Source organism: Heptranchias perlo, chromosome 20 (assembly GCF_035084215.1).
Source record: "Heptranchias perlo isolate sHepPer1 chromosome 20, sHepPer1.hap1, whole genome shotgun sequence".
Taxonomy (NCBI): domain Eukaryota; kingdom Metazoa; phylum Chordata; class Chondrichthyes; order Hexanchiformes; family Hexanchidae; genus Heptranchias; species Heptranchias perlo.
This window is the reverse complement of record NC_090344.1, coordinates 12174134-12183168: the sequence shown is the minus strand read 5'-3', so window position 1 is coordinate 12183168 and position 9035 is coordinate 12174134. Positions and strand designations below refer to the sequence as shown.

General features: G+C 44.7%; 1 non-coding gene across 1 annotated transcript; it reads right to left on the bottom strand.

Annotated features, from left to right (window-relative positions):
• Positions 1-7415: 7415 nt before the first annotated feature.
• trnay-gua (transfer RNA tyrosine (anticodon GUA)) lies at positions 7416-7509 on the bottom strand. The gene is made up of 2 exons: positions 7473-7509; positions 7416-7451 (listed from the first exon to the last, which is right to left on the bottom strand). It is a non-coding gene; the product is annotated as a tRNA-Tyr (tRNA).
• Between the last annotated feature and the right edge of the window lie 1526 nt (positions 7510-9035).

The following is a 9035-nucleotide window of genomic DNA, read 5'->3' as shown; positions in this document are numbered from 1 at the left end:
TCTGCTGATGTCAATAACCCCTATAACTGGGCTGGAGTTTAATAATCTGGATATCTGTAAAATAAATCAGATTTGTTTTAAACACCTTGTTGTAGATTTTAGTCTTTCCCACCTGTGTTTAGCCTCACCTGACTGGAGCTCAGAAAGGACAATCTGGGGGGAGGATCGTCCGGGGGGAGCAGAACTTCAGCCTGGACACAGTCCTTCAGGGCCACACTGAGAGGGGCAAACGGCACTTTGGTCTTTCTCGTCTCTCTTCACTGACAGTAAAGTGGCCGTGAGGCATAAAGTCTAAAAATGTCTATGGTAATTATTCTATGGAGATTTCACCTGTTTGAGTGACAGTCCTGAGTCTACCATTTAAGGCAGGCGTTAACTCATTTAAAATAAACCCGTTTAAAATAAATGAGTTAAAGTCTGCATTAAAATAGCAGAGGGAGGAGTTCACAGGAGCCTGTTAACTGCTGGTACAATTATACAACAGTCATTCGATCTCCAGATAAAGAAGGACCTGCAGTGTGTTTCCAGAATTCACGGTTTTATTGATGTGTGCGTGTTAGACACCAGGATCACTAAAAATACACGACCCGGACCATCCACAGGGTGGGGGCGATCCCGACATTTACTCTGGGATCACTCCCACTGCGGAACTCCACCACTGACCCTGCTGAAGGTTGCAGGCTCAGGGAGTGGGGCCTCCAGGAGTGGACTGTAAGAAAGCTGGGTTTCAGTATCCTGACAAATATATGCTGAGGTACCAGAGGAATCCTTACTAAGGAACCGTCTGGGATTTTACCTCTCAGTGTGGGTCTAGCGGTGAATGATTCCTGAGTCCCCGAACTGTCTTACATTTAACCCAGATCGGATCAGGATGAATTCAGTTTACAGGAGAATTGGGACAAATATCACCCACAATCGAGGGAGACAAAAGCAGCCATTGGAGAAGCTCAGAGATCTTTGGAAAAGAAGATGGTGCACAATTGTGGGAATAATAGCAAATGTCTTTCCAGCTACGTCAGGAGTCAGAAGACCATTAAAGATGGTTTAGGGCCACTCAAAGACAGTTCGGGACAGATTCCCGGGCTACAGCAGAGCTGTTAAATGACTATTTCTCATCAGCCTCCACTCCTGTGGATGATGCTCAGATTCCAGCTGTGGGATGTGCTGTCAACAATAACATCATAAATATTAAAATAGAAAGGGATGTCACTTTGGATAAAATATGAACTCTCAAAATGCATTGTGCTCCAGGTCCAGATGATATCCACCCCTGGGTGTTTAAAGAGATGGGCCGGGTGCTCTGTGAGCACATTGCCTGTATCTTCAACAGCTCAATAGAGTCAGGGATTGTCCCCTGAGATTGGAAGGTAGCTCACGTAGTTCCCATTTTCATTAAAGGGGACAAATCAGAGCCGGGGTATGACAGGCCCATCAGTGTGACATCGATCTGAGGGAAGAATCTTGAAGGGATCCTAAGAGATGCTGTTTATCATCACGGGGAAACAGAAGGGGCCATTAGAGATACTCAACACGGCTTCTGGGAAAGAAGGTCGTGTCTCACAAACTTGCTTGAGTTTTTTGAAGAAGTTGCTGGGTCAGTGGATGAGGGTAATCCTGTTCACATTGTCTATCTCAGGGGTGTCAAACTCATTTCCTTTGGTGAACCTGATCCGATATCCTGGCCTGGGCCACATTCAGCAAAAGTTATTAAACTGGAAATAGATGAAGATGAACTATATTTTTACTTGCGTACATTAAGATGTTGTTTACAGCTACTGCTGCTCCCGATACCTGGCGCCTCTTAGCTTGAACTATTGCACCAACATTTGGAGTAAATGACTGGGCTGAGGCCTGTCTTGGATAAAAACATGAGGACCACTTGTCATTACAGAACTGTGTGCCCCAAACACTAACCGTGGAAGTGAATTCCTCAGACTGCCTGCTCCCTATGTAAAGAAGTTTCTCTTGACGACTGCTCTAAAACAGATAGCAGGGGTTTATTGTAGCGACACACACTGTATAAGGTGGAAAGTGATATTCCACAAGGATTGGTTCAGGGACCACTGTTCACAATTCACATAAACGATTTGGACTCGGGAATCGGAAGTACAATTTCAAAATTTACAGATGACACCAGATTGGCGGGGTGGGGTGGAGTTTAGATAATATTGATGAAGATTGCGACCAAATACATAATACATTAATAAACTTGCAAAATGGGTGTTTAATGCAGATGACAGTGGAGTGGAGCATTTTGGTGGCAAGAATTTGGAAATTGTGCCCTGTATACCCAAGTCCAAGTCAGTAATATATATCAAGAAAAGCAGTGGTCCCAGCACCGACCCCTGGGGAACACCACTGTACACCTCCCTCCATTCCGAAAATCAGTCATTCACCACGACTCTCTGCTTCATGTTATTCAGCCAATTCTGTATCAATGCTGCTACTGCCCCTTTTATTCCATGGGCTTCAATCTTGATGACAAGCCTATTATGCGGCATTATATCAAACGCCTTTTGGAAGTCAATACACACCACATCAACCGAATTGTCCCCATCGACCCTCTCTGTTACCTTATCAAAAAACTGTATCAAGTTAGTTAAACACGATTTGCCTTTAACAAATCTGTGCTGGCTTTCCCTAATGCTTGTCCAAGTGACTGCTAATTGTGCCCGGGTTATCGTTGCTGGAACTTTCCCCACTACCGAGGTTAAACTGACTGGTCTGTCGATGCTGGGTTTTATCTTTCACCCTTTCTTGAACAATGGTGTAACATTTGCAATTCCCCAGTCCTCTGGCATCACCCCCATATCCAAGGATGTTTGGAAGATTATGGCCAGTACCTCTGCAATTTCCACCGTTACTTCCCTCAGCAACCTGGAATGCATCCCATCCAGACCAGGTGACGTTTCTACTTTAAGTCCAGCCAGCCTTTCAAGTACCTCCTCTTTATGAATTTCTAGCCAATCCAGTATCTTAACTACATCTTCCTTTACTGACATTCTGGCAGCATTTTCTTCCATGGCAAAGACAGATGCAAAGTATTTATTTAGTACCTCAGCCATGCCCACTGTCTCCCACTGCCACTTCCTCACTATAACTGGGGTTAGTGGTGCAATGGATAACGCATCTGACAATGGCTCAGCAGACGATATGTTCGATTCCTACTTGGCTTGGGAGTCTTTTTAATGCAAACTGCATTATTTTATGGCTTTCAATACCTTGCAAGCTGTCCTACTTGCTGGTGCTGCCTGGCTCCATACCTGATAAGTGCCTTCTCAGTGCAGCAAGCAGTGGTTCAGTGCCATAATCTGAAAGTCCTGAATCCAATCTTCAGAGAAGGCATCAAGGATTACGATGCTTTTTTTTTCCATCTCTCACCTCATCTTTCCATCTTTGCTGCAGAGCAAAATCAAGAACTTTTGCTTACTGCAGCACATCAAAAGATGTGCTGCCCCTTGACCTCTCTGTACCCAAACACACAGTGAAGTTTAGGAAGTTCATGGGCTATGGACTCAATGACAACACTCTTGTTTCTGTATAATTGCAGCAAGACAATCGGTGAGTGGAGAATATAATCAACGATCCCGCTACTTCTCACATGCCAAGTGAGCGCTCCACCAGTTGAGCTAATTCCTCGTTTGCTGTTTGTAAATCGCCCTTCACAGTTCCCGCCTCGCACTCGCCTCCAAGCTGCTCCACGACCAGCAGAGAAATCTTGCCTTGGGTTGCCGCTCCCTGAATATATTAAATACTTTGCTCCAATCGGCGGTATCGAGCACCAGCAAGTGAGGAACAGCAGAACGGGAAGCCACAGTAATCATGAATGATGCTGAGAAGAGCCCGAGCCTGCGGAAGGAAGATGAGGTCACTGGAAAGCAACAGCCGCCCGAGCTTGAGGGAGCAGCGTGAGCCCTGACTGACTGACTGATCGAAAACCTTTTTACATGAAATTGAGGGCGATTTGAAGTGTTGCTGCTCAAAGGCACTCCCTGCTGGTGAGCAGAGGCAAATGCTCGAGTGAAACAGCCTTGCTCGGGCACACACAGAAAGCTTTTCGGTTCAAGAAAGGAAAAGAGGCGTCCTGTGCCTTCATGGCAACATGTTAATCTGTAAGGTGCCTGTAAAGTTAAGAGAGCGACCTTGAACTAATTGCTGCTTATTGCAAAATCACGCGCACTCCTTCGAGCAGGAATTGAACAAATGACGGAAGGATGACTTTGTCTTATTTTCTACGACAGTCTTGTCGCTCGACCAGCTGAGGTATCGATGGGAAGTGGCAAAAATGTTTCACTTTGGTGATTGTTCACCGTGCACCTTTGACACACCCGGACTCGTGGATTCCAGTGCTCATGACTGAGGCTGACTCGGTACCTGCTCATACCGCAGCGCTGTGGGAGTGTGAGCTGCTCTGTGTTCTCCACAGCCTGGGCCAGTGACACAATGAATAATGCGACTGACTATTGATCTGGAGATTGTGGGTTCAAGTTTACGGAGGGTGTAAAGTGGAAGGCCGGGCCTGGAGAGCATTGGAATAGTCGAGTCTGGAGGAAAACAAAGGCACGGATGAGGGTTTCAGCAGCAGAACTTCATTCTGGCAGTTGGGATTTGTTTCTGCTGATGTTAATAACCGCTATAACTGGGCTGAAATTCAATATTCTGGATAAATGTCAAATAAATCAACTTTGTTTCAAACAGAATGGTTCAATTACTTGCTGAATTCAAGATAAGAGACTAATTGATGTCCTAATTACCGATTATTCTGTCTTTTCTCCTTTCTCACTGTAGATTATTTCAGTTCTCATACCTTCAATTACTCTCATGGCCAAGTCCCAGTTCCCCGGTCCTTCCTGAGTGCCTCTCCCAGCCTTGGGATCCAGGGAAGGTATCAGTAATGTACCCGGGATCACTAAACACAAAACCCAGTCTGTGAATCACTTTCAGCGACTGGACTTATCGTGTGTCCCACAGCATCTCTCTCACCATCGATGTGTGAATAGAGCATCAGGCCTGGGAATTCCGGCTTAAATTTAAATCCACTCAGCAAATGTATTTAACAAAATACAAACAAGTAAACACATCACGGCTCAATAATTCAGCAGTAAATTCAAAGGAGTAAGTCTGTTATCAAACTCCTTGAGTGGACAGAATAAAGAAAAATCCCAACTCTAAGATTCCCTCGAATCCTTTGCAAATACCTTACAAATCTTGACGATAATCAACAAGTCTAATTTAATGTTGATCTTTATCTTGAGTGGGGTTGGAATACAGAAGTGATGCTTCAGTTGTAAAGAACCTTGGTCAGACACAATCTGGAGAACTGGGCACTGAACCGAGAGAGAGATCAATCGGCCTTGGGGAAGATACAGTGCAGATTCACCAGAATGATGCCGGGGTTAAAAGGATTAAATTATGAGGATAGGTGGCATAAACATGGTTTTTATTCCCATGAGTTTAGAACATTGAGATGTGATCTCACCGAGGTGTTTAAAATAATAAAGGTATACAATAAGGTAGATACAGAGAAATGATTTCTTCTGGAGGGGGAATCCAGAACAATCATTAATATATATCAAGAATAGCAGTGGTCCCAGCATCGACCCCTGTATACCTCCCTCCATTCCGAAAATCAGTCATTCACCACTACTCTCTGTTTCCTATTATTTAGCCAATTCTGTATCAATGCTGCTACTGCCCCTTTTATTCCATGGGCTTCAATCTTGATGACAAGCCTATTATGCGGCACTATATCAAACGCCTTTTGAAAGTCCATAAACATCACATCAACTGCATTGCCCTCATCGACAATCTCTGTTACCTTATCAAAAAACTGTATCAAGTTAGTTAAACACGATTTGCCTTTAACAAATCCGTGCTGGATTTCCCTAATCCTTGTCCAAGTGACTGCTAATTGTGCCCCGGATTATCGTTGCTAGAACTTTCCCCACTACCGAGGTTAAATTGACTGGTCTGCAGTTGCTGGGTTTTATCTTTCACCCTTTCTTGAACAATGGTGTAACATTTGCAATTCTCCAGTCCTCTGGCATCAACCCCATATCTAAGGATGTTTGGAAGATTATGGCCAGCACCTCTGCAATTTCCACCGTTACTTCCCTCACTAACCGAGGATGCATCCCATCCGGACCAGGTGACGTTTCTACTTTAAGTCCAGCCAGCCATTCAAGTACCTCCTCTTTATGAATTTTTAGCCAATCCAGTATCTCAACGACATCTTCCTTTACTGAGACTTTGGCAGCATTTTCTTCCTTGGTAAAGACAGATGCAAAGTATTTATTTAGCACCTCTGCCATGCCCACTGTCTCCCACTGCTACTTACTCACTATAACTGGGGCCAGTGGTGCCTTGGATAAGGCATTTGACTAAAAATCACAAGATTATAAGATCAACTCCTATCGGGCTTGGATATTTTTTGAAAACGCTGCATTATTTTATGGCTTTCAATACCTTACCAGCTGTCCTAATTGCTGGTGCTGCCTGGCTCCAGACCTGGTAAGTGCCTTCTTAGTGCAGCAATCAGTGCATCAGTGTCATAATTTGAAAGTCCTGAATTCAATCTTCACAGAAGACATCAAGGATTACAAAGCTTTTTTTCCACCTCTCACCTAATCTTTCCATCTTTGCTGCAGAGCAAAATCAAGAGCTTTTGCTGACTGCAGCACATCAAAAGATTTGCTGCCCCTTGACTTCTCTGTACGCAAACACACAGTGAAGTTTAGGAAGTCCATGGGCTATGGACTCGCTGACAACGCTCTTGTTTCTGTACAATTGCACCAAGACAAACGGTGAGTGGAGAATGTAATCAACGATCCCGCTATTTCTCAAATACAAAGTGAGCGCTCTACCAGTTGAGCTAATTCCTCGTTTGCTGTTTGTAAATCGCCCTTCACAGTTCCCGCCTCACACTCGCCTCCAAGCTGCTCCACGACCAGCAGAGAAATCTTGCCTTGGGTTGCCGCTCCTTTAATATATTAAATACTTTGCTCCAATCGGCGGTATCGAGCATCAGCAAGTGAGGAACAGCAGAACGGGAAGCCCCAGTAATCATGAATGATGCTGAGAAGAGCCCGAGCCTGCGGAAGGAAGACGAGGTCACCGGAAAGCAACAGCTGCCCGAGCTTGAGGGAGCAGCGTGAGCCCTGACTGACTGACTGATCGAAGACCTTTTCACATGAAATTGAGGGCGATTTGAAGTGTTGCTGCTCAAAGGCACTCCCTGCTGGTGAGCAGAGGGAAAAGCTCGAGTGAAACAGCCGTGCTCGGGCAGACACAGAAAGCTTGAAGAAATGAAAAGTGGTGTCCTGTGACTCAGTGCCAACATGTTAATCTGTGAGGTGCCTGTAAAGTTCAGAGAGCGACCTTGAGGTAATTGCTGCTTATTCCAAAAGCACACTCACTCCTTCGAGCCGGAATTGAACCAGCGACCTAAGGATGACTTTACTTTGGTTAATTCACTACAGTCCTCCGCTCGACCAGCTGAGCTATCGAAGGGAAGTGATAGAAAGGATTGTCTTTGGTGATTGTTCACCGTGCGCCTGTTGACATGTTCAGACTCGTGGAGTCCGGTGGTGATCGAAGACTTCTTTTGCCTGAAAGCGAGAGCTGAGTGTTTTGAAGTATTGCTGCTCAAAAGCACTCCCTGCTGGTGAGCAGAGGCAAAACAGCCTTGTTTGGGAGACACAGAAAGTTGAAAGGCTTGAGAAAAGAAAAGAGGCGTCCTGTGCCTTCATGGCAACATGTTAATCTGTAAGGTGACTGTAAAGTTAAGAGAGCGACCTTGAACTAATTGCTGCTTATTGCAAAATCACACGTACTCCTTCGAGCTGGAATTGAACAAATTACGTGAGGATGACTGTGTCTTATTTTCCACGACAGTCTTGTCACTTGACCAGCTGAGATATGGAAGGGAAGCGGCAAAAATGTTTCACTTTGGTGATTGCTCACCGTGCACCTTTGACACACCCGGACTCGTGGATTCCAGTGCTCATGACTGAGGCTGACTCGGTACCTGCTCATACCACAGCGCTGTGGGAGTGTGAGCTGTTCCGTGTTCTCCACAGCCTGGGCCAGTGATGCAATGAATAATGGGACTGATTATTGATCTGGAGATTGTGCGTTCAAGTTTACTGGAGGGTGTAAAGTGGAAGGCCGGGCCTGGAGAGCAGCGGAATAGTCGAGTCTAGAGGTAAACAAAGGCACGGATGAGGGTTTCAGCAGCAGAACTTGTTCTTTAGATTTGTGGTTGGGATCAGATCAGCCATGATCTTATTGAATGGCGGAGCAGGCTCGAGGGGCCGATTGGCCTACTCCTGCTCCAATTTCTTATGTTCTTATGTTCTTAGAACTTCATTCTGGCAGTTGGGATTTGTTTCTGATGATGTTAATAACCGCTATAACTGGACTGAAATTCAATATTCTGGATAAATGTCAAATAAATCAACTTTGTTTCAAACAGAATGGTTCAATTACTTGCTGTATTCAAGATAAGAGACTAATTGATGTCCTAATTACCAATTATTGTGCCTTTTCTCATTTCTCACTGTAAATTATTTCAGTTCTCATACCTTCAATTACTCTCATGGCCAAGTCCCAGTTCCCCGGTCCTTCCTGAGTGCCTCTCCCAGCCTTGGGATCCAGGGAAGGTATCGGTAATGTACCCGGGATCACTAAACACAAAACCCAGTCTGTGAATCACTTTCAGCTACTGGACTTATCGTGTGTCCCACAGCATCTCTCTCACCATCGATGTGTGAATAGAGCATCAGGCCTGGGAATCTCGTCTTCAATTTAAATCCACTCAGCAAATGTATTTAACAAAATACAAACAAGTAAACACATCACGGTTCAATAATCCAGCACTAAATTCAAAGGAGCAAGTCTGTTATCAAACTCTTTAAGTGGACAGAATAAAGAAAAATCCCAACTCTAAGATCCCCTCGAATCCTTTGCAAATACCTTACAAATCTTGACAATAATCAACAAGTCTAATTGAATGTTGACCTTTATCTTGAGTGGGG